Here is a 26,021-nt window from a genome sequence, read left to right as displayed (position 1 = left end):
ACAAAATCACGCTGGCTGGACGATAAACAACTGGGCTTCAACAAATGTAGCAAATGTAAGGCCTGCAAAGTTGCCGTGAATAAAACAGAGTATGCTGACCATGAAGGAAATCGGATCAAGATCAATAAAAGAATCACCTGCACAACACAATTTGTGGTCTATATCATACAGTGTGTATGCCGTAAAAGATATGTGGGCTCAACTGTGTGCATGCTGAAGAAACGGATCCTTGAACATATTCATGCAATAAAAAACATGGATATGACCTATGCTACAGCCAGACACATGGCACTATGTCAGAACAACAACTGGAAAAATATGGAATTCTATGGTCTGGACACCATTCCTGCTAATGAAAGGGCAGGTGATAGAAAATTGAAACTAAGACAGTTGGAGTCCAGATACATTATCAAATTACGAACCAAGACCCCTCAAGGTCTTAATAACAATGAGGAACTTTATGTCCATCTGTAAATTGATGTATGGACATTTCTGGATTTTTTTAATATTATGATATTTTTTTCTTGTTGCAAGTGCTAGACTGTAAATATGATCATATCCTTGAGAAACTTTTTATGTTATTTTGGAATTGACTGTGATCACGCTTTGCTTTCTCTCCTCCTTATTTTTTACTTTTTTCTCTTTTTCCCCCTTCCTCTCTTATTTGTCTAGTATTCTGCTAATTGGGTTAGCTTTTCTTTGTGCTGTACTCAACAACATACAAATGTTGCCCATTACCTTGTCTAGCCAATAGATGCGCACAGGAGACACACTTGAGATTGTCTCTGGTGTAAGCATATTTAGAGCGCAGTGGACATCTATTGGTGCATAGGGTCACTTGACCTGGGGATATTATCTGGAGAAGGTGGACTTAGTGTCTGTGATACAAAGAGTTATTCAACCTTTAAATCCTTACATTGTAGAATGTGCAGCACATAGTGGGGCTTTTTTGAATTGTATTAACAATGAAAACAGAGTACGTATTTACGTAATAAATTTTGAAAATGTGGGGAAAAGTTTGTTTAATATTTAGAAATTAGCTATTCATGTAATAAGTTTGCAGCTCACAAAATTCCTTACGAATAATTATTGATTTAATTGTAATATACATGGTATAAGTGTCTGTAGAAATTAGGATTTGTTTGAATTTTTTGCACTACGTTTCCCAGAATGCCTCATTGTGGGTTGTACTGGGCTAAAATATAAATAATGCCTTATGGGTAATATTCCTCCAACCGTGTGCAAGGCCCCTGTGGCTAAAACGCATTGGTTTGTCTTACAGATGGATGCTTAATGGTGGATTGTAAATAAATCTATGAACCTCAAATCCTGAGTGTGGCCCAAAAACTTTGTTTTCAAAAATTAATTTAGGCCACGGATTCGGCCTCGCGCAAGCACCCAATGTTGAGCGCTCAGGCCGGGATCCATTTGTGTGCGATATATATATATATATGTATATATTCACTGAAAAAACCATAGGTTTCAGGGGTGTTATAGTTAGCTGGACTTTTCACTTGTACAAAACCATTGAAATTCCCCCGTTATAGTTAGTTCAGCTAACTATAACTCGCGCGCCCGCAATGCACTGCTGATGACGTCACATATTACATCACTCATGACATGGTCAGTGACATCACTCATGACATCACTGATGACATCTCAAATGACATCACTGATGACATCACTGATGACATCATCCAGTGAATGTGTGTTTTTCTGAAAATTAAATATGTTTTATATATGTATATCTCAAGGTCGATGGAAGAATAAATGGGTATATAAGTGTCTAAATGGATGATTTGTTTTTGAAAAATTGATTGTGTAACTCACTGATTAAGTGTATCATAGTGAATACATGGCTTAGTGAGTAATGTTTAAATATGAAAATATCTGTATCAGTCTCTCACTTTGTGTATAAGTGGCTGCATGGGTTGGTGAGTAGATACATGGGTGTCTATATAGGTTATTAGTTGTTTTTTTGAGTATCAGTCTGAGTGTCTGCATGGTTCGGTGGGGGGTATTACGTAGTGCATAGGTGCATGAATGAGTGACTCACTGTTTGTATGTGTTGAAGACAGCATGTGTGCAGGACTGTATGGGTGGATGAGTGTGTGTATGGGTGTGTTAGTGAGTGAATGACTGTCTCAATAGTGTCTTTATGAGTAACTACATATGTTTTAAACTAGTATATGTGACTATTGGTGTATATAAGTGAGTATATGTGAGAGTGAGAGATTGAAAGAGTTCCTGTATGAATAAGTATGTGTTTCTATAAGTGATTGTTTAAAAGACTAAGTATGTGTAAGTTTCCCTAGAAGTAAGTGTGGTGGTGTGTGTATAACTGTATATGCAAGTAAATGTATGTTTGATTCTTTATTAGCATGAGTGACTATGTGTGTGAGTAACTCTATGGATGAGTGGCATTGTGTAACAGGATGTATAGGTGTATGAGTACATATGATGAGTGAGTACATGTATGAGTGACTGTATAGGACTGTTGGTGAATGAGTGGATGTGTATGTGGATCTTAGAATTACTGAAGAGGTTGTTGTAACTGGTATTGGTATGTCCATTGTTTTGAAAATTTTAGTCTCTCTTTTTGAATGTGTGTATCAAAGGTTATATTAGGGTGAGAGGAGGTCTGCCACGCTATCACAAGGATGATGTCATCAGTGATGTCATCAGTGATGTCATTTGAGATGTCATCAGTGATGTCATGAGTGATGTCACTGACCATGTCATGAGTGATGTAATATGTGACGTCATCAGCAGTGCATTGCGGGCGCGCGAGTTATAGTTAGCTGAACTAACTATAACGGGGGAATTTCAATGGTTGTGTACAAGTGAAAAGTCCAGCTAACTATAACACCCCTGAAACCTATGGTTTTTTCAGTGAATTTCTGAGGTTTTTTAAATGCTAATTCCTAACTATAACGTGCCTGAAACCTATGTTTTTTTTCTGTGAATATATATATATATATATATATATATATATATAGCACATCTTTGAATCTCATTTTATATATGTGAAGTGAAGAAATATAATGTAATATTATTAGGAAGAGATATGCCTTTCTGACACCTCACCTAACTAATTTAAAAAAAGTTTGGATAACTGTTATATCTTTGAATAATTCTTGAAACAATTCCATTTGAACTATATGCATGTATATATGTCCAAATAGATGGCAGCACTCAAGCCCACGCTCGGGTTAAAGATATCCTGAGATTTGTGGTCAGTTGGATGACCGACAACTCACTCAAGATTAACCCAGACAAAACGGAGGTGCTGGCTGTCACTAATGACAGCAATCCCTGGAACTCCCATTTCTGGCCAGACGAGCTGGGTGTCACCCCTACACCAGCTTTGGTGGTAAAAAGTCTGGGAATCAAGATAGATGTCAAACTTTCCCTGGCAAATCAAATCACCACCGTTTTCGGTACCTGCGTCAGCCTACTTAGGCAGCTGAGGAGACTCTCCCCCCATCCTCTCCTTTTCAACAATGAGGACAGTAGTGATGGCCATGATCCTGGCCCGGCTTGATTACGGGAATTCGCTCTATATCGGACTACCGGACTCACTGCTGCACAGACTCCAGGTGGTAATGAATGATGCGGCGAGGCTGATCTTCAAACTACCTAGGCATACCCGGGCCTCCCCCCTAATGCAACAATTGCATTGGTTACCAATCAAGCAGAGGGTCAAATTTAAAGGCCTCTCCATCACACATAAGGCCTTGTTTGGGTAAGCGCCCAACTACACCAAGGAACGCCTGGTGAAATATACCCCCTGTCGCATACTAAGGTCCTCCACGGAGGGCCTTCTAAAATGCCCACGTTTTCACTACTCCTCTAAAGGTGGTCGAGCCTTCTCAACCCTTATGCCACAACTCTGGAACCGACTGCCAGGGCAGCTTCGTTCAGAAAACAGCCTCCTGCCTTTCAGGAAGAAACTAAAGACCCTTTTATTCATTGAAGCCTGGGCTTAACCCCCCTTCTTGCGAATCCGCCCTTCCTGGGACTCCCGTTGATCTGCTCACAGCGCTTAGAGACCTGCAGGTATTAAGCGCTCTATAAACTAAAATTAACATAACATAACATAACATTTATCTGTTCCTTCCCTAAAAAACAGTCAAAAGGTACATTTCTTCAATTCTATGTAAGGGTACGGTACAGTCATACTCAATCCCCCCTTCCTTGAGGAACGAGATGATCCTCTTCTGTACATATTTCAATGTTTTTTAAATCTTAAATAAAAGAAACTGTTTGTAAAACACATCTTTGTGCAATACATGGACATGAAGTTATTGAACCTTTGTCAGTGTAATCATAATTAAGTTATGTATTTATCTTCTATTAAAAAATTAGTCATGGAAGCTGGGTAGCTGGAAGAGAAAACAGCATATCTTTTCTACTGCAGATTAAAGGATGATATAAATGATTTACTAGCTCAGGTGCTGGATCCACCATAGTGCTGCTCCGAATCAATAGACCGAGCCAGTTGACTGGATCATCAACTTTTGGGATGCTGCAGTGAGAAAAACTAAAGGAAACACAAGGCAATCATAGTCAGAGAGAAAAAAATTGTCTCAGCCAAGAATTCAGATATGTTGTTGAAGATTGCCTCTTACCCAAGATGAAAGAAAACACAACGGTCACCAAAATTATGGGTCCGATTAGGATGTCGGTGGGACCGGCACCTATATCTGCAGTCGGACCACCGAATTATGAGGCGGTCAGTCAGACTGCATTGTTCAAGGGACCAACTGACAGCTTCTGATAGGCTCAAGGAGCCCATCAGGCTGTCAGTCTGATCGCATTCCTCACAATGGAGGTGGTGCCTTCGCAGACACAGCCGTGGGGGATTACAATCCTCCTTTCTGCCAGCCATTTCATGTCGGTTCTTCTGACATAAAAGGGCTGGTGGAAAGGCTGTATTGGGGCCCCTAGCAGGACCCCTCTTCCCCGTCGCCTTCCGCTCTGGGCCCTGGGGGGCACAAACATCCCTGCATCGTGTGGCAGGCACTGTATGGTGCTTGCCACAGGGTGCAGGGATGTGTAGAAACATGCCTTTCCAGGCGGCTGCCCAAGCCTCAATGCAAAGAGGCATGTTTCTGACCACCTTCACGGCGGTTGGGTCTTAATTTGGTGGTCAGGACCATCGAGTACCTGTTGACCAGTCCCTTTTCCGCAACAATGCCGGCAGGACCCTCGTCTGACCGGCATCGTAATTCTGCCCCTATATCTCTTCTACAGTGAAGGAGTTTACTTCCTGAAATACTGCTTGCCTTGGTTAGATTTAAGGATTACATTCCACAAGGGCTATAGCCAACAGTCCCAATCATTCACCTGCTCCAACCAAGGTACTGGTTAATAATTTGTCAACTAGGAACCCAGGAAAAAAGGGGATAACACAATAAAAAACCTTGTTCAGGATAGCGTTAGCAGCAACTTCAGATTCGATAAACTTGAGGGGAACAAACAAAAGACAAAGGGGCTTGATTATGGGAGCCCTGCATCACTTTTGCACCACATAAAGTGGTACACGCATGATACAGGGCTCTCATAAAGATTTACTGAGCCACACAAATCCACACTGCATGGCTTTGAGATGCCTCATAAATCATGAGTATGGCAACGCATTGCAAATCTGTGTGTCACCTTACTCGGAGCTTGGCAAGCTTTCCATTGGCGTTGCAGTGGGTTTTCCCATGCAACACCCATGGAATTTGGTGCTGCCCCAGATTTACAAAGTGATGTAAACCAGGGGAAGTGTCAAATCAGGAAGCCTCCCAAGGTGAGGCTTAATGAGGAGAAATGTGTTCATTTTTCCTTGTTCTTTCCTCTTTTCATGTGTGCTACAACCTGCAGCACTCATGAAAGAGGAAAACGTCTCTTATAATTGTTTTTGTTAAGGAAGGTGCCCCTTCCTACACAAACACAATACTGCCTCCTATGGTGCATGGGTGTGTACATTGGCACTAGGCTGACAAAATGGCACAAGGGCTGGCAGAAAGCACAGGAATGCACTGTATTGCTTAAATACACTGTATTACTGCCCTTTCAATTTGGCGGAGGGCAAAGAAGCAGGGTGCCTTGCTGCGCTGCCCAATGCAATAATGACATAAATGAGCCCCTCACAATATTAGAAATCATGTGATCAAACAAATAATGAAATACAACAAATGAATAATTGAAATAACAGCTTACCTTTTGCTCAGCAGTAGAAGGTTGTAATTAGCCCTGCTCCTACCATGGTAGAGTCCCTGAGCCAAAGATACAGAGAAGAGAAGAGCAGTGCTGCCAAGTGGTGTGGAGGAAGAATGCTGATAGAGGAACTTTAACTGGAGATCAAGTGAGCAGGTAAGGTAAGACAAAGGAGGTTAGAAGTCTGTGGCATTCTGAATATGGCGGAATAGGAGGAAATCAAAGATCTGGTTAAAAGAAGGATCATCAGAGAGCAAGAACTGGCAAGGTGTTAGAAACTGGGTTATTGGTTGACTGGGTTGAGAGCCCTGGTCAAGCAGCAACCACATTCCTAATCAGGATAAACCACAAGCAAACCCCCCAATTAACTTGTGCTCACCTCCTGGAAACTTGGCACAGAGCAGTCAGGCTAAATTTGGAGGCTATGTGTAAAGTATTTGTGCAAAACTACAAACAGCAAAACAGGAAAAACACCACACAGAATATTTCCACTACAGGCTAGAAGCAATAGAGCTTAATTTGATAAATAAAACAAGACCAAAATGACAAAAATCAAATCAGTAGAACTGGGGTTATAAACGTTTAAAGAATGAACTGCAAAATAGCACCTAAAAGCATAAAGCGCCAACCGGGGACATATGGTAGCGCTGGTATGGGTCAAAAGTTTAGGTACAGTCCCAAATTTGTCCCGTTGAAGGTTTACCATCTCAAATTTTGTGCCAGGAGTCCCATTTGTGTGGAAGAAAGTCGCCGGGAGCAGGGAGATCATCGGCAGTGGCAGACGTCATGGCACAAAGGGCAGGGAGGGCATTACAGACTGGAGTTTCACATTTGTTTTCCCCCCATGGGAAGTCAGCGTGGTGAAAAGAACAGGCAGGGTGTTATGGACTGGAGTTTCACATTGGCGGTCTTCCATGGACTGACGATACTGCTGTGTGAATAGATGGGCTTCTGGCAGCTCGTGTTCATTTTTGATGCGAGAAGTGCAGTTCAGGTGTGACGTGGCCCATTTGCTGTCACAAAGAGGCACAGCAAGGGTCCAGGACTAGATAAGCACCTCTTGGGGATCAGGATGTCACTGTAGACAGGTCCAGGTGCTGTTGGGCAGACTGGAAGTTTGGATATACTTCTATATTGTGGCTTAGAAGTACATGGAATTTCCTGCCTTCCCTACCTTGGCTCCAAGCTGACTGAAGTGACAATGCAGGGTAGTTAAGACCTTTGTATGGAGCCAGGACACAGCCTATTCAGGTGTAAGTGAGGCTGGGTCCAGTTCCTCCCTCCCAGCCTGCCAGTGATGCCCCATCCAGTCGCACCTAAGCTCCCATTGTGTGTGGTTGCCTAGGAGGAATACACAAAGCCCAACTGCCTACTACACCCAGTCCTGTAACCAAAGACAGGCTGCAGGAACCATATGGCTAAGGAAGAAAAAACACTATGGTCTCTGTTGGACTTGGCCCTTTTTGCAGGGTTATCCCGACACTTTTTGCTTGTTACCCTATTTTTTCCTGACCTGCTGTTGTTGTTTTTTTTTGGCTTGGGCACTTTACCACTGTTAATCAGTACTTAAGTGCATATGCTCTCTGTGTACATTGTCAACATGATTGGTTGTCCCTGATTAGCATACTTGATTTACTGGTAACTCCACAGTAAAGTGCACTCAAGTGTGCCAGGGCCAGTAAATCAAATGCTACTAGTGGGCCGGCAGCACTGATTGTGCCACACACATGAGTAGCTCTGCAACGGTAAATCAGGCCTGCCACTGCAGTGCCTGTGTGCAGCTGTTAACTGCCATGTCGACTTGGCAAGTGCACCTACTTGCCAGGCCTAACCTTTACTTTTTGTACATGTTAGGTACCCCTTTGGGAGGCCAAGGTACCCCCCTGGGCAGGGTGCAGTGTATGTGAAAGGTAAGACATGTACTGGTGTGTGACATGTCCTGATAGTGAAATACAGCTAATTTTGATTTTAACTAGTGAAAGGCTCTCTTGCCTCATTGGATAGAATTGGAGTTTATTTATGACATCTTATAAATATAACTTCCCATTGGAACAAGATAGAGTAATAAAGTTTAAACTCTCTGAACTCAGAATTTAATAACATGTCTTTTAGTAAAAATGGTTTTTAAATTGTATGTTTGAAAATGCCACTTTTAGAAAGTAGGCATTTTCTTGTTTAACCATTCTGTGTGCCTCTGCCTGTTTAAATATTGACCATCTGGTTTTTGAGTGACAGGGGCTGGGGATGTGCATTGACTGTAGACAGCCTCTGGGGGTGGGGTTGAGGTGTGCCTGGCCCTTCCTGGATGACTCACAGCTGGGGTGAATAGTCTCTGGCTGAATTTAGAGTAGTGGGAGGAGATTTCCTTGCACCTGAATAGGGCCTGTCTCATTTGCACAATGCTGTCTCTACCCCATGTGGTCATACTGCAACAGTGAGGACAGAACAGGTTTGGACTGGGCTCAGAGACCCTTGCACAAAGAGAAAAAAGACATTTGGGGGCTATAAGTATTAGCCCTAAAACCCCTGAACTTTAGACTACTTTTGGAATCAAGAGGAACGTTTGAGAAGAGAAGAGCTGGAGACACTAAGAAAAAGTAGTGCCCCTTTGCTGTGTGTCTGGGGTTGGCCTGCAGTAGCTGTTTCTGTCAAAGAAAGGAAGGAGAAGGACTTTGCTGTTGCTGTGTCCCCTTCTTGAAGAAAATCTACAAGAGCTTGAGTAGAGCTTGCCCCCTCTTTTGAAGTCTCAGGGACACAAAGACTTCACCCACAGCTCCCCTGAACTTCCTTGCTGGGAGCACTGACCTGCCAGGAGGTGCCTGCGACTGTCTTGGGCCTCAGGAGGTTGTTTCTGCTGTTGGGTGCTGGAAAAGCAACACAACTACATCAAAATTGACGCATTGCTTTTCATGCAGCATTTTTTTCAACGCAGCTCCACGGTGCGGGTAGAATCTCCAAGCATCGCAGCCCCGCTGCCGAAACTGACACATCACCAGTCGCCGTTCCAAGAACCGAAGCATCGAGGTTTCGCGGCTGAAGGAACCGGCGCTACACCGCTCGCCGCATCGATCACCGACGCATCCCAGATTTCCACGCATCGTACCTGTACGGCAAGTTTTCCTGATGCATAACCTGTGGATCGGAGTCGCCTCAGAATCGACGCATCGCTTTCCCCCTACAGACCAGACACGATGCACCGCACTCCTGCGTGCAGCAGTACTGTTGCATCGCATCCGCAAGGTCTCAGGAACCTACGCATCTCTTTGTTTTTAGGTGCCTCCCATCGCTGCGGCTGTTTGGCCTTGTGAATTTTGGCACAAAAACAGGTACTTTGAGAGAAATCACACCTCCCTAGTTTTCCATGCACCAAGTTGCTAAAAACCTTTTTAAAGTCATTTTAGTAATACTTGTATGTTGGATTTTTGTCATTTTGGTCTTGTTGAGTTTAGATAAAGATACTTTATTTTTCTAAATTTGTGTGGTGTCCATTTGTGGTGTTATCACAGTACCACTGTGTGTTTTGAGTACAAATACTTTACACTTTACCTTTGGGATAAGTCTGTCTGCTCGTACCAAGCTACCCAGGTGGTGTGCAGGGGTTATCTAAAGTGTGTATCCCCTTACCCTAACTAGAAGCAAAGGTCCCGACTTGGGCAAAGGTACCTACCTCTGCCAACTAGAGACCCACATTTTTAACAGTCTCACATGCACCAACAACACTTACAGACGTTGCAATAACTTCTGGATCACGGCCCTGGTGAGCCTTGTTAACCGGGCTCACTGTATTTAACCAAGCCCCATTCGACCATGCACTCCATCTACAGGTAGGTGCTGGAGCGGGTAAAATAAAATTATTTTAGTATACCCAATCCATTTATATATGTTTATATTAAAAGGACTAAACGATAAATCTTAATGATTTAACTGTGTGCTGTGATAAACTAATCAACCTTATTAATCAAGAAAACATACGTGGGAACGCATTTGCATGGCTAAATTAATAGGTGAACTAAGATTTACGCATAATAAAAATTATATGTTTAGTTGAAGCAATGTTTTTGTGATTTGCACCTAAATAAACCTGCATTTAACGGCTTTAATAGTCGCATATGGCTAGATAAATGCATACACATAGGGGTATTAGCAAGGGAATAACATTGTTTTATTCATTTCCATGTATTAATTACGTTTTGTGTTTCTTTACCTTAAGTTGACTATTTCGGCCTGCTAAAAGATGGCCGCCAACTGAATCCACACTAAAGTACATGACTTCATGCAATTGACAGCAGAGAAAGGCGTCTGCACTGACGACGCAGCAACCTCTCCTTGAACCCTGTACCAGGTCCATGAAGACTACTCTGGGCGAGATGCCAATGTCCCTGAACACGGATGAAAATTTTGCTAGTTTGGAACCAAAAGCCACCTTTTCCACAATAGACTGATACATTCCTGACCTGGGAACGATTTTCCCATATGCCTAGTTTAATACATCATCCGACTGTGAACATTAAATATGTTGCTTAAATTCTTGGGACGGGGCTGAATTCAGCCAATGAAATGACTAGAAATTATGAAATGTTTCTTTTATATGCAAAATTTCAGTATAAATATTAGTAGTCCAGAGAGGGAAATTGAGCCGGTTACCACCCTATGATCTTGAGACGCACCCTGATCGATGCTACTCACGACGCTGACAGCAGAGGATGGGATGCTAGACTCTTTGATGATTTCTGAGGACCCGATTCTGACTGAGAACGACAATTAGCCAGAATAGGTAATTATGACTCAAGATTCTATTGCAATTGTTAGGATTTTAACAGGAACATTTAATTAGATAAAGAAATTGATTGTTTGAAGAACTGTGTCGGGTGGTTATTTCTTGTAATGTATATTTTATTAGCATAAAAATTTAAGTGTTTATCATCACATCCCTAGTCAACTAAATGATCCAATTGGCCTCCGGATGGAGGAATTGTCAGGATAAATAAATAAATGTGGTCTCCTCCATCCAAGGGAAATAAAGCTGTAGTTCAGAAGAGAAATTGAAGACCCAGTCTCCCCTGTAGGCACGTATAGATTGATGCGAATGAATGTTGGTGTTATGGGCCCCACCAGCGTGTGATGTGTGTATGTGCGTGTGACTGTGGAATCATTCCGTCCGTGGAAGCAGGAGGAGATTTTGTGGTCTGAACTTCACCAGTTTTCTTGGTAGCAAGATGATGGTTTTTATTGTCTAGGTTTGATGAGTTGTATATATATATATATAGTTACCAGTATCCTGGGTAGCTAGAGATGAGTTTTATTGTTTTGGTTGATGATTTTGGCATGTATATATAGCTTATTGATTATCAAGTGATGTTGATATATGTATTAACACTATATGTTGAAGTCGTATTGAGTTCTATGTAGTCTGTACGGCTTCTGGGATGTAAGAAGTCGGTGACAATTCCGTAGTAGGACAGAGGTAAGCGCTGTTCTCGGGAAAGACGGGATTGTGGTTGCCCGTAGGTACACGGGGAAACGCGTCGCATTGTCTGGGTTCGATTCGGTGGCATTGCTGAGTGTCGCCATTAGAGATAATTTCTGTGTGAAAGAAGTGTATATGAAAGCAAAGAGATATTTGTGAAATTTCAGTCTAAAGTACCAGGAAATCAATAGGTATGCCGATAACATTTTTTATTGAAAAGGTAGCAGGTGTTCTCTGAGCTTGTTAGAAGGACAGAGTAGAGGTAAGCGCTGCTTTGTTAACGAATGTTATAATTCTGTAGTAGGACAGACTGTACGCTGTTCTCGGGAAAGCAGGATTCTGTGTGAATGAAAAGTACTTCTTTGTGTGAAAGTGCGTGAATGAAATAGCATTTGAATTAATTGCGGAACTCTGGTGTTATTTCTCAGGAGCATTACGTTTCCAACTATGTTTTTTAATTCCGGAGAGAACAGTTGATTAATGCGTGATAGAAGGGTGAAGTAGAGGGATGTGCTACTTTGCCAACGGACGTAATAATTCTGTAGTAGGGCAGAGGTAAGCGCTGCTCTCGGGAAAACAGGATTCTCGTGGGAAAGGTCTTTTGCTATTCTGTGGTTAGCGGAGCAGACAATGGAGATGTTTGTACGTTGTAACTAACCAGTATTGTAAATTTGAAACAAAGTCTAATGAGTAGTTTTGTAAAGGAGGGGTAGACTGAGGACAGGAGTCAGGAGTGGAAGCCGCTGCAGCGACTGTAGACGTCAGAAGGACCGCGCTGGGATTGGACAGCTAGTCAGTGACGTAGACGCTCCAGGATTGGTGCGTTAGTGTGAGTCGCGCAGGGATTGGAAGTTGTGACAACGACGTAGACGCTCCAGGATTGGTGCGTTAGTGTGAGTCGCGCAGAGATTGGAAGTTGTGACAACGACGTAGACGCTCCAGGATTGGTGCATGAGAAAGAGTCGCGCTACTATTGGATTAAAAATCATACCGAGGTATAGAAGACTAAGAGAGTTCACGGAAGACGGGAAAATGTATTATCATTCACCCAAGAGGAAGAAAAAGTCTGTGTTTAGTAAATTGAAAAATATATTTGCAAAGGACAAGAAAATTGTGACGAGGGAAGGACAGTTACTTCCTCCGGCAAAAACCCCCGCATCCTTTATGGTTGCGAAATATGGGTATGATACCTATATTTGGTTAGACAATTGGGCAAAATATACAAAGAAAGACGGAGTTTTAGCGTTTCCAGAGGATGGGTCTTTTAATTTGGCCATATTAAGGAACTTACGGGAACGGATGATGAGTTTAGATCCGCGACCTAGGCCTACGCAGTTTGAGGCATTGACAGAGTGGGAAGATGAGATGCATGAGCGAGAAAAATAGAGGAATGGATCCAGGTACAGGTACATGTTCGGGCGGCTGAACGATCGAGAAACTCATAGCGATAGAATGAGGAGGTGGCAAGATGCCAGTATGACAGAAGGATTATTTCCTCTTAGAACGGAAGGAGAAAGTGGAGGAAGAAAATGCCTAGAAAAAAGAAATCATGTAGAAACCCGGAGGTATGGGGCTAGTGATACAGATGACAATGTTTTAGATGATATGTTTTACAAGAGCCCGCCTCCATACAGACAGGAATTAGAAACACCCACTACAGGAACACCAGTAAGGGAGACCCTGAGAATCATTAAAACAGAAGTTACGACCCCAGAAGTAAAACGGAGAAATTCACTAAAAGAGAAGGAAACTAAGGCTGAGAATGAAAATTCTAGAGAACTAGCGGAAACCACCTTAGAATTGACTGAGAAAATAAGGGAACTAACGAAAAATCTAGAAGCAGTTACAGTTCCTGTGACCATAGGTCCGGTTATGCCTATTTTTGAGAAGCAGAAAAACAGTGAGCAGGGACTAACAGTTCCGTATGTGAACCAAAGACAGGCAGAACAGTCCCTGATGAAAACGAAAGAAAGTTCCTGGGGACATGCTATGGGTAAAGGTGAACTTCCTGTGTCAAATAATCCATTTAATTGTTCCGATACTGCTGAGAGAGGCCGAAGGGTAGAGGGATCAATGTTGGAACCACAGAGACTGACAGAACCAAGGGATGCAGAGAAGTCAGTGAGCATAACTACTGAAGATTTGAATGACTGGTTAAAAAGTTTGCAGGATAAAGAGAAAGAATCACATACCATTGATGTTGCGAAATTGAGGATGGTGTTAGAAGAATTGATAGTAGGGACAATTCCCACAGAAAAGCTGAAAAACTACCAAGATGAGGAACTACTGTTCCTCTGCAAGAGCATCACCTGGAGAGCAAAGAATTTACATGACAGACTAGCAGAAATAGCGAGTGCAATGGGAATTGACATGGACAAGGTGAAGGCATTACAAAAACCTTACCGAGTGGATTTTACAGAAAAAGACATCGAGAATCTGAATGCTGCAGGACGAATAGGGCAGATTAGGGACATAATCACAGTATTAAGGAAATGGGGAGATGTGGATAAGTGGAAGAGAAGGAGGTATAGAAAGCGAGATGACATCTCAGACAGAACATTCCCAGCCTTTCCTGTGAGAGAAAAGGAAAAAGTGGTAATGGAGTTACCTATGCGAGAGATTCCAGGAGGAGGATATGTGCATGTCCCATGGACCAGACAGGACATTTTGTCATTTACCAATGATTTCCCTCCATTACGGGAAAAGCCGGTCGAGTGGTACAGACAGGTAGACAGATTTGTGAAATTGTCAAAGGTGTTGTGGATTGATCTAAATAGCCTGTTTGATATAATAGTGCCAGCAGACTTGTGGACAGAATGTAGGATAGTCATAGATTGGCCCACTAAAGAATACCCGAGAGATCCCAAAACAGGAGCTCCAGACCCGGAGGTCTTGAAGAAGTATGAACAGGTCATGGCCTTCTTGAAGAATAAAGTGACCCCAAAAGAAACAGATTGGGTTAAAATAGATCGAACACATCAAGAAGCGAAAGAGTCAGTCCACGCATATTATGAGAGGCTAATTCTGGCGTTCAAACAGTTTAGTGGGGATGACAGTCTGGGAGAAAAGGACCTGAGTCATTTTGTGTACAGATTTGTGTATGGTCTGCATCCTGAGATAGGGGACATGATCAGGCAGCACACCGTGGACTGGCAGAGTAAGAAAATAGATGAGATTCTGAGACATGCTAAATACTTTAGTGATGAAATTGAGGCAAAACAGCGGAAATTAAAAGAGAAGGCAATGTGGGCTCAAGTAAAAGTTGCAGAGAGACAGGAAGCTCAGCTAATAGAACAGGCCAATAATCCAGGTATAAAATCAAAGTTTGGTCCAGGAAAGGGAAAAGGTAACATTGAGGAAGCCAAGAAGAAGTTCCCTTGTCACAACTGTGGCAGGATAGGGCATTGGAAATCCGAGTGTAAAAATCTACCTCTTGCTAATGATGAAAATCCGTAATTAAATCCACAGGTGCAGTGTGAGGGGAGTGGTCCATCGCTGCAACAGCAGAAGGCTGTCAGTTTACAGAATCAAGTGCCAAAACCGCCCTTACCACAGAGCCGAAGTATAGCAAGGAAACGGGATTCTACAATGAAGAACAGGTAAACAAACCGCAACGCGCGAGCGCTGTGTCACAATATTGGATGCACAATGATGAAAGTGAGCCAGAAGAAATCTATTGACGGTGCCGAAAAGAGGAAGCAGAGTGCGTACTTGGCGCATCTCTAGAAATAGATCAGACAGGACCATTTGTAGATTGGAAAGTTAATGATGAAAACATTACTTTCTTAGTAGACACTGGAGCTACACGATCCACTGTCAGATCAGCAGATGTGAAAAATCTTCCTCTTTCGGATGAAACAATCCAAGTAGTTGGTGTGTCAAACACCCAGATAAAAACGTACCTTACTGATCCTGTAAAGGTCAGAATAGGGAAATTCTCAGACATGCATAGATTCGTGGTGTGTGACACCAGTCCTGTGAATCTATTAGGAAGGGATTTGTTGTGCAAAATGAATTGCACCATATTCTGTACACCAGATGGAATAGCTTTTGAAACACCAGATGAGGATGTCCTGTATAAAATGACCATAGCTAATCGAGAGTGTGAGGTTGCTGGAACCTATGCTGTATTCAATCCAGATGAATTGCCCCCAGAATTGAAACAGACAGTGAAAGCAGCGATCTGGGACTTCACTGGGGAAGATGTAGGCCTGATGAGAAATGTAGACCCAGTGAGAATTGCTGTAAAAGAGGGAGCTGTTTACCCCAACATTCCACAGTACAGATTGACCCCAGAAATAATAGCAGGGGTAACCCCTTTAATTGAGAAAATGATCCAGCAAGGAGTGCTGAGGGAAATAATGAGCAGTCCATGTAATTCGCCTATCATGGGACTGAAAAAGCAGAGTGGGAAATTCAGGATTGTACAAGATTTGAGAAAGGTTAACAAAATTGTCGTTTCCTGTTGTCCAATAGTTCCAAATCCTTCAGTAATTTTGTATCAGATCCCACATGATGCAGAATGGTATACAGTAATTGATTTGTGTCATGCTTTCTTCTCCATACCTTTGCATCATGACAGCCAGCCACTTTTTGCATTCAGGTTTGGAAACCGTATTTTGGCATGGTGCCGAATCCCACAGGGGTACACAGAAAACCCTTCCATTTTCAATCAGCTGTTAAAGAAATCTCTGGAAAGCCTTACCATGCCTGAAAATTCAGTTTTGGTCCAGTATATTGACGACCTATTGGTGGCGTCAAAGACACGGGAAGCTTGTGAAGCAGACACCATAGCTTTGCTAAATCACCTGGCAGATGAAGGACTTAAGGTATCTCCAGCAAAACTACAGTATTGTAAGAAGGAAGTGACATACTTGGGTCATAATATTGAGAAAGGCCTGAGGAAAGTGACCATAGACAGAATCCGAATCATTAGAGGAATGAGAGCTCCAATGACCCAAAGAGAAGTAAGAATGTTTCTAGGAATGGTTGGGTACTGTCGTCAGTGGATAAGTAACTTCTCCCTGATTGCCAAACCATTGGTGAAATTGACAAAAAGTGAGGTGAAAGACCCCCTTGAGCTGAACAAAGAAGAATTGGCAGCATTCAAACAGCTGAAAAACAGCCTTTGTGAAGCACCTGCACTACGTATGCCAGACTATGAAAAGGAGTTTGAGCTATACTGTAGTGAGAGAAATGGGTGTGCACTTTCAGTGTTGATACAGAAACATGGAAGACAAAGAAGGCCAATAGCCTATTTCTCATCAATGCTAGATCCAGTGGCAATAGGTCTGCCAGGATGTCTGAAAGCGGTAGCGGCCACATGCCGAAGCCTAGAGCAGAGTGAGGGAATTGTGATGGGGTATCCAGTAAAAGTGTTTGTACCCCATAGTGTGGCAATCCTTTTGACAAGGAGTCGAACACAGTTCATGTCACATAGTCGGCTGACTAAGTATGAAAAAGTCATTCTAGGTGCGAACAATGTGAGTCTGGAAAGATGTGTGAATGTGAATCCAGCTACACTGTTGCCTGATGCAGAGAGAGTGGAGATAAGAGAAGAAGCTGATCATGATTGTCTGGATGTACTTGATTATTGCACGAAACCTCGTCGTGATATAAAAGACCTACCACTGCCAGAAAGTGATCATGTGTTTCTTGTGGATGGATCCTGTCTGAGAACAGAAGAGGGAGTGCTGAGTGCAGCCTATGCAGTGTGTACAGTGGCAGCAGTTATAGAGGCATCACCCTTGAAAGGAGTCAGATCCGCTCAAGTAGCAGAAATAGTGGCATTAACCAAAGCATGCAAGATTGTGAGAAATGCAAGAGTGACTGTGATGACTGACAGCCAGTATGGCTTCGGAGTTGTCCACGACTTTGGGCAACTATGGCTACAAAGAGGTTTCCTGACCTCAAGTGGAACTCCCATAAGGAATGCAGAAGTGGTGGGGAAATTGCTTGAAGCAATACAAATGCCCAAAGAATTGGCTGTGGTGAAATGTGCTGCTCATGGACAGGGAAGTGATTACACCACTACCGGAAACCGGTTTGCAAATGACATGGCTCAGTATTGTGCCCGAAACAAATATTCGATCAATCGGTCTAAGGAAAAAGAAATGTCTTTTTGCTCCATAATGTTTACTAACGTTGTGGGAACATGGGAAGAAGTGAGGCAACTGCAGGATGAAGCAGGGGATGAGGAAATGCGACAATGGGTAAAATCAGGATGTGCCCCCAGAGAAAAGGATCATGTGTGGGTATATCGAGATGGAAGACCAGTAATGCCTGATAGCATGATGTCCACCATGGCACGGATGTATCATGGCCAAGGACATCTGGGAAGGGATGCCATGATAAGGGCCTTTAAACAGACCTGGTATAATCCAAAATTCAGGCTGATTGCAGAAAGTCTCTGTCAGAGATGTTTGACATGTCAACAGTACAATCCAGGAAGAAAAACAGTGGTGAGTTTGGGTACCATAGGTCGGGAAGGAGGACCTTTCACTAGAATGCAAGTAGATTTTATTGAAATGCCTCCTTACAACAAACTGAGGTATGTTCTGGTGGTAGTCTGTCTGTTCTCTAGGTGGGTGGAGGCATACCCGACCAGAAGAAATGATGGAATCACAGTGGCCAAGCTGTTGTTGAGGGAATTCATCCCAAGGTACGGGTTCCCAATAACCATTGAATCAGACAGAGGAGGACATTTCTACAATGAGATCATGAAACTGATTTGTGAAGCATTGGGTGTACAACAGAAACTGCATTGTGCCTACCAACCAGAGGCTTCTGGTGTGGTCGAGCAAATGAATGGCACCATCAAAAATAGAAATGGAAAAATGTGTTTAGCCACAGGTTTGAAATGGCCTGATGTCTTGCCTCTGGTCTTGATGACCATTAGGTCTACTCCAGATAGAACCACAGGTTTGAGTCCACATGAGATCATCATGGGATGTGCCATGAGACATGTGTTTGTGCCAGTCAACAAGCTGATGACTATAACTGATGACATGATTTTGGATTACTGTAAAGGCCTGGCTGACGCAGTTCATTCTGTGTTTCACCAGGTTGGAGCGAGTGCCACCACTCTTGAAAGAAAACCAGCCCATGATTTGAGCCCAGGGGACTGGGTAAGGATAAAAGTACACAGAAGAAGAAACTGCCTGGTTCCAAGGTGGGGAAGGCCAAGACAGGTCATCCTGACTACAACAACTGCTGTGAAGTGTGCAGGACTGAAGAATTGGATACATGCTAGTCACACTCTGAGAGTTCCAAATCCAGCAGACGGCATTGGAAAAGAATACTTTGACGAATCAGAATCAAGTGATGAGTCAAGCAGTGAAAACACAAAAACAAAAGAAAACCTTGAAAGGGGGGAAAATGAGCCAAGACTAGTTCAGACCCTCAGAGAGCAAATTCTGAGGAAAAGATTGCAGATTTCAGACACTTCAGATTCTGGAGACGAGCAAAACGCAAGTGGTGAACACAGAAAGAAGAAAAGAACATTCAGTCAGAAGTAACATTTACACCAAATGAGAGAGTAGAAGAAATTCCACCTGAGAAAATATTGGAAGAAGAAGGGACAGTTGTAGAAAGAGAGGGATAGAGGGAAGATCCCCGAGGAGGTGTAGGGAACTGCAACATCCAGACAGGTGAAGGGACAATAAGTCAGCAAGAAGATTGCGTGCCGGAGACCCGAGGAGGGACAGACGTAGGGCCAACCCAAGAGGTGGAAAAGGAGACTTCTGAAAAAGAAAAATCAAATGAAACAGAATCTGAAGACAGTGAAACAGAGATACCGGAAGGTCGAGTTCTGAGAAAGAGAACTTGGATCGAGGAAAGAAACGGCAAAGACGGTAAAACAAGAAGGAACGCCAAAGGAGATATTTGGCCAAATAAAATTAAGAAATTAAGATACAGACTGACGCGAGCTAAACCCTCAGAGGCTGAACAAGTGAATGAAGTAACTAGTCAGCATCCAGAGAAAGAGGGAGAAATAGAAGTGTCAGAAGCAAATAAACGAGCAAGGAAGCCAAATCAGAAATATAAGTCGCCTGAATGGACGTATGTGGCACTGCCTGAACAAGGAGAAGAGGCAGATAGTTAAGGAAATCCAGAGGAGACTTGGTTGAAACTGATAAAAGAAGAAGAGACTGGGGAAATCCTGAGAGTTATCTTATCCGACATTGGAGAAGAAGCGGAGGATCAGGAAATCCTGCATGTGGATGACGAGAAAGAAGTAAAAGACGACGAAAGGCCAAGCTGAGTAATTTAGGCGATCCTTACACAGGATTGAATAAGAAAATTGCAATATTTGGACAACCTGATAAGTTTAGCTTTAAAAGCTAAAGGAGGCGGAGTAGAAGAGGCTAAAGACACGGTTAGATCTAACAAGATGGCTAACATAGATGATAACAAGAGTAGATGTACCTTCATGAGAAGATGGTGCAAGACATGTTGCTGTTGTACAGGATTATTAATGCTTCTTTGGAGTGTACTCGCTCTTTTGATCTCTTTCAAAGTAACTCTAGATACATTAGCAGGACATACTGAGAATATGACTAATATAGTGAAAAACTCACAAAAAGTAATACCGGTTAGAACAAGCACAGAGCACGTGCATCAAGATAGGTCAATAAATGATTTTTCTAGTAATGTGTTTTCAAAACTGTTGTATGAATATGTAAAAACAATGGAAGTAAGGGATTGCTACGTCTGCATGCATTTACCTGCATCTGTTTCAGAAGGTGTGACTTATCATCACCTCCCAGCAACTTATGGAATAACATGTAGCGTCTTGACTAGTATATTTTATCAAGTAGGAAAATTAGAGTATAATTTGTCTAACATAGATAATATTCTTGGACGATTGCCCATGAATAAAGAATTAAATCCAGCTAAAGATGCCAATTCATTAGGAGAAATTTTCATAGAAACTAAAGGATTAACCCTAGAATATATTTTTAAGAACAATTTAACTTGCAGTTTGAAACCCAAAGAGAAACATTCTTGGATATGGTTGAGGAGAGGAGATTGAAAATACACAAGAATGCAGAAGGACATAAAGAAGGGGAAAACATTTGGGCAATAGATGGGAACAAGGAGACACAAGGTGATGTTAGACCAACCATAGCTATAGATTCGCCACAGAAAGGCAAATTATGCATCATGAGAGAAAGATCCCAGTATGATTACATTTACATAGGGACAAGTGAGTGTCATGATACATACTTCATTGCATCTGGATGGGGATTTAGAGGTGGAGAAGACCCAGTTTTCCCTGGATTGTATTATATTTGTGGGAACAAGGCTTATTACAGGCTGCCTGACCATTGGTATGGCACATGTTATGTAGGCCTGGTCTTCCCCAAGATCTTTCACATGGAAAGAGTAGAAAATAGTGGACCAAATAACCTACTAATGCGTAGCAGAAGAGAAACATGGTTAGAAATTGTAGGTGATATTTTTGGAGCCTTTATACCAGCAGTGGGAATATCTTTGAATGCAAATAATATTCAGAAACTGTCCACTATTGTGGATCGATTGTCAACAAGCACAGCTGGAGGATTTCTTATGGTAAATACTGAATTGGTTGCCATGCGTGCTATGATTATGCAAAATCGACTTGCCCTTGATATTCTATTGGCAAAAGAGGGTGGAGTCTGTGGAATGCTGAAAGTTCAACATTGTTGCACTTACATTCCTGACGAAAGCAGAGATCTAAAAGTCTATATCAAAAATATTACAGAATTGCATGACGAAATAAAACCACTGGAGGTTGAAAGTATCTGGACTAGAATTAGTAATAAGATGGCTGCTATAAAAACTTTCTTAGGTAAATTAGGTAGTACTATAATAGGGAAAATATTATTCCCATTAACCTGTGTGATTTTTGTATTATTACTACTTAGATTAGGATGTATGTGTTGTAGATATAGGAGAAATAAAAAGAAGGTTAAAAGAGAAATTTACAAAAAGAGAGAAAAGAAACCAGAAAAAGATCTCAGTGAAATAGAAATGGAAGAATGGAAGGAGAGCATGTATGATAGAACCCAGAGAGAAGATGAAAGGGAAACTGAATTTTAATTAAGCAAAAAGACATTTCAAATTTCTGCAAAAGGGGAAACCAAATTGAAATTTGTGGCTTGTTTGGTGGTGATAAAATCACCAAAGGGGGGATTGCTGGAGCGGGTAAAATAAAATTATTTTAGTATACCCAATCCATTTATATATGTTTATATTAAAAGGACTAAACGATAAATCTTAATGATTTAACTGTGTGCTGTGATAAACTAATCAACCTTATTAATCAAGAGAACATACGTGGGAGCGCATTTGCATGGCTAAATTAATAGGTGAACTAAGATTGTACGCATATTAAAAATTATATGTTTAGTTGAAGCAATGTTTATGTGATTTGCGCCTAAATAAACCTGCATTTAACGGCTTTAATTGTCGCATATGGCTAGATAAATGCGTACACATAGGGGTATTAGCAAGGGAATAACATTGTTTTATTCATTTCCATGTATTAATTACGTTTTGTGTTTCTTTACCTTAAGTTGACTATTTCGGCCTGCTAAAAGATGGCCACCAACTGAATCCACACTAAAGTACATGACTTCATGCAATTGACAGCAGAGAAAGGCGTCTGCACTGACGACGCAGCAACCTCTCCTTGAACCCTGTACCAGGTCCATGAAGACTACTCTGGGCGAGATGCCAATGTCCCTGAACACGGATGAAAATGTTGCTAGTTTGGAACCAAAAGCCACCTTTTCCACAATAGACTGATACATTCCTGACCTGGGAACGATTTTCCCATACGCCTAGTTTAATACATCCTCCGACTGTGAACATTAAATATGTTGCTTAAATTCTTGGGACGGGGCTGAATTCAGCCAATGAAATGACTAGAAATTATGAAATGTTTCTTTCATATGCAAAATTTCAGTATAAATATTAGTAGTCCAGAGAGGGAAATTGAGCCGGTTACCACCCTATGATCTTGAGACGCACCCTGATCGATGCTACTCACGACGCTGACAGCAGAGGACGGGACGCTAGACTCTTTGATGATTTCTGAGGACCCGATTCTGACTTAGAGAACGACAATTAGCCAGAATAGGTAATTATGACTCAAGATTCTATTGCAATTGTTAGGATTTTAACAGGAAAATTTAATTAGATAAAGAAATTGATTGTTTGAAGAACTGTGTCGGGTGGTTATTTCTTGTAATGTATATTTTATTAGCATAAAAATGTAAGTGTTTATCATCACATCCCTAGTCAACTAAATGATCCAATTGGCCTCCGGATGGAGGAATTGTCAGGATAAATAAATAAATGTGGTCTCCTCCATCCAAGGGAAATAAAGCTGTAGTTCAGAAGGGAAATTGAAGACCCAGTCTCCCCTGTAGGCACGGATAGATTGATGCGAATGAATGTTGGTGTTATGGGCCCCACCAGCGTGTGATGTTGTATGTGCGTGTGACTGTGGAATCATTCCGTCCGTGGAAGTAGGAGGAGATTTTGTGTTCTGAACTGCACCATAGGCAGGATGAGAGGTAGGTTACAGGCGGCAGAGCGCCCATGGAACTGTGAGTATGATATTGACCACGGAAAAGAAAGTGACACGTGAGTATGCTACCGGTGAAACTATGCATCGGTCACCTCCGCTTTTGATTTGTATATTATAGAAACCGCAATAATCTTGTGGTCCCTGCCTTGACCTAAGGCACACTATGGCCTATGAGTAGGGGTAAGAAATACAATTACCTCATGGGAGTCAGTAGTGACAACGCTTTTAATCTGTCACAATGACAGTTTATGTTGTGTGTTCCTGTTTGTGTAGTGTTTCCTTTTTTATTAACGCTTGTTTTTACACTGTGTTATCACAGGTGATTTAGGCACTGGTGGCGCTCACCAACAGAAGAGCTAATGCCAAGCTCGAACAACACAGCATGCAGTGTATGATATGATGATATGCAGAGACCAGGAGTGCATCATATGTGCTGTCCACAAGAAAACGTTTACTGTTTGGATATTTCAAGTCCTTTCCATATATCTTTCTTCTTTCTTCCAGGTTGATTTATGGATTCCTATTGGAGTAAGCATGATATAGATACCTAGGATCTATTGCATCACAACCAGGGAGTGAGTAAAATAAGACTCAAGATACTCATCCTAATTCAGGGTTTGGGAACACATATTTTGGTCCTGAAGAAACTCTAAGGATCCGGTACTGGACTGACACAGCATGAAATATTTTGACCTGAATAATGAAACCTTGATAGTTCACTACAACACACTCACTCAGCGGTGGTGTGTCTTAACCTAGCACACACTACCCTATCTCAGGTTTATAACGTTACTGAAGGATATCTGAATAAAATGTAATTTAATTTCCTTTTGATAATTTTAGATTACACTCTCCACTTTACATATTATACCCCACACACCTGCACACCTGCATGCACCGTCACGGCTGATACAAGAAAAGATCTCCAACAAAGAGCCCTCTTGCGGGGCCCGTTGGGCATTGCAGCGCTGGCCCCACAAGGAGCAAAACATCCGATGATGAAGCATGACACCCACATGGGTGTGTGAGGGCAACCCTTCCAAATAAGGTAGACCCCCCTAGAACGATATATTCCAACCGACCACTTCTTTACGCTCTTTTCATAAACCTTTTCTATATCTTCTCCACTTAGGAACAAGTACCCGCATTGATTATGTTTATCAATTACAGTAAGGGACACGGGTACTGGACCTTTATCTGGCTCCTAGCCCCCTCTTTATGATTTATGATTTTAAACTGAAATTCCAGAGACACCAAACATGAACCAGTTACCTCTTTCCATTTAGAAATTACACGTATAAAATGTAATAAGGCAACTCCATTGTTATCCTAAGGGAGAGAAAGGCCTTGCAGTAGTGAAAAACAAATGTAAGTGTTTTTCTGTACCAGGATATGTAAAACTTAAAAGTACATGTTACACTGCATCCTGCCCTCTGGGATGTCCAGGGTCTACTTATATAACATAATAGAAGGTTTGGTCCTGGCAATGACAAGGCAGTTTAAAATTGCACATACAGGCTCTGCAATGGCAGGTCTGAGACATGTTAAAGGCCTACTTAAGTGAGTGACACAATCAGTGTTGGAGGCATACTAGTAGCATTTAATGTTCAAGCCCTGGGTACATGTAGTGTCAGTTCCTAGGGAAGTATAAGTAAATTAAATATGCTAATTAGATACAAGCCAATTCTACCATGTTTTAAGGATTGAGCACATTAACTTTATTACTGTTAGCAGTGGTAAAGTACGCAGAGTCCTAATGCCAGAAAAAACAAGATCATGAAAAATGAAGGAGGAAGGCAAAAGATTTGGGGAGAAGACCAGCGTTAGGCTAATAGGTCTAACAGGATGTAAGCAATAAAGTGTGTGGAGTAAAGGCTGGCTAGTAAACTGGTTCAGGAACCAAAAAGCCAAAACAATGAGGGCTATTGCGAGGCACCTCAATGGTGCCTGTACGTGTCTTATATAATGATACTGCTTTAACTTCAATGCAAGGACCACTGTTAACTGGAAGTGGAACCACACTATCTCTCATATTAGTTCCCATGTCCCTGTCTTCCAAACTTTCCATTCCTGACACCCTCCGATGTGAAATGAGACTCTATACCTGCCTATTGGTCTGTAAACATAGCATCCAGATTCTGTTTTTCTGTTTTTTCAATGTTCCTTATCATTTCTGGCCATGTCCTAAATAAAACCAGATATTTGCCCCAATTTTGGTTTTTATCAGCTTTACATGAAGTGCATTGTCAACTTTTCCACTTTATTGTTTTCACCACAAACCTGTAAAGAAATGCATAAAGCTTGCTTGGCTACTAGAGGCAGAACCTGCATTTGAGGATTAAACAATACATTCACCACAGGACCTGTGTTGTACTTACCATACCCGGTTCATCCCTAAATCAACTGCTCTTCCAGTGGGAACTGCAGTCATGTGATATATACATCCTTGTCTCTTGGTCCAACTGATCCCGTCCTCCCCTACCATCAGATTTCCCTTGGGAACTACCTGAACCAGAATGCACTGCTGCTGGTTCCCTGTATCCCAAGCAGTACATTCAGAAACATTTTGAACAATCCCTCTTGTGATTGACAGAAGTTTAACACAAGAATAGAGGACAGCTGATTCAATCAGAGAGATACTCCCCAGGGATGGATTTACTGGATTAGGTGATCAAAGCAAGATGAGGCAGGAGAGGGGTCTAAATTAAGTAAGATCAAGAGCTAAGTGGATTAATGGCATGGAAGAGGGCAGATGAGGAAGGACCTGTC

General features: G+C 42.0%; 1 long non-coding RNA gene across 1 annotated transcript in view; it reads left to right on the top strand.

Annotated features, from left to right (window-relative positions):
• Positions 1–22,842, top strand: part of LOC146834732 (uncharacterized) — a 137,973-nt gene extending 115,131 nt beyond the window's left edge. The window contains exons 3-5 of the long non-coding RNA XR_014960328.1: positions 10,418–10,981; positions 15,143–15,273; positions 22,234–22,842. This is a non-coding gene — a long non-coding RNA (uncharacterized LOC146834732). The remainder of the gene's footprint in view (positions 1–10,417; positions 10,982–15,142; positions 15,274–22,233) is intronic.
• The last annotated feature ends 3,179 nt before the right edge of the window (positions 22,843–26,021 follow it).

Source organism: Triturus cristatus, chromosome 4_2 (assembly GCF_964204655.1).
Source record: "Triturus cristatus chromosome 4_2, aTriCri1.1, whole genome shotgun sequence".
Classification (NCBI taxonomy): Eukaryota; Metazoa; Chordata; class Amphibia; order Caudata; family Salamandridae; genus Triturus; species Triturus cristatus.
The sequence above is the reverse complement of the archived record's forward strand: the minus strand, read 5'-3'. Positions and strand labels throughout refer to the sequence as shown.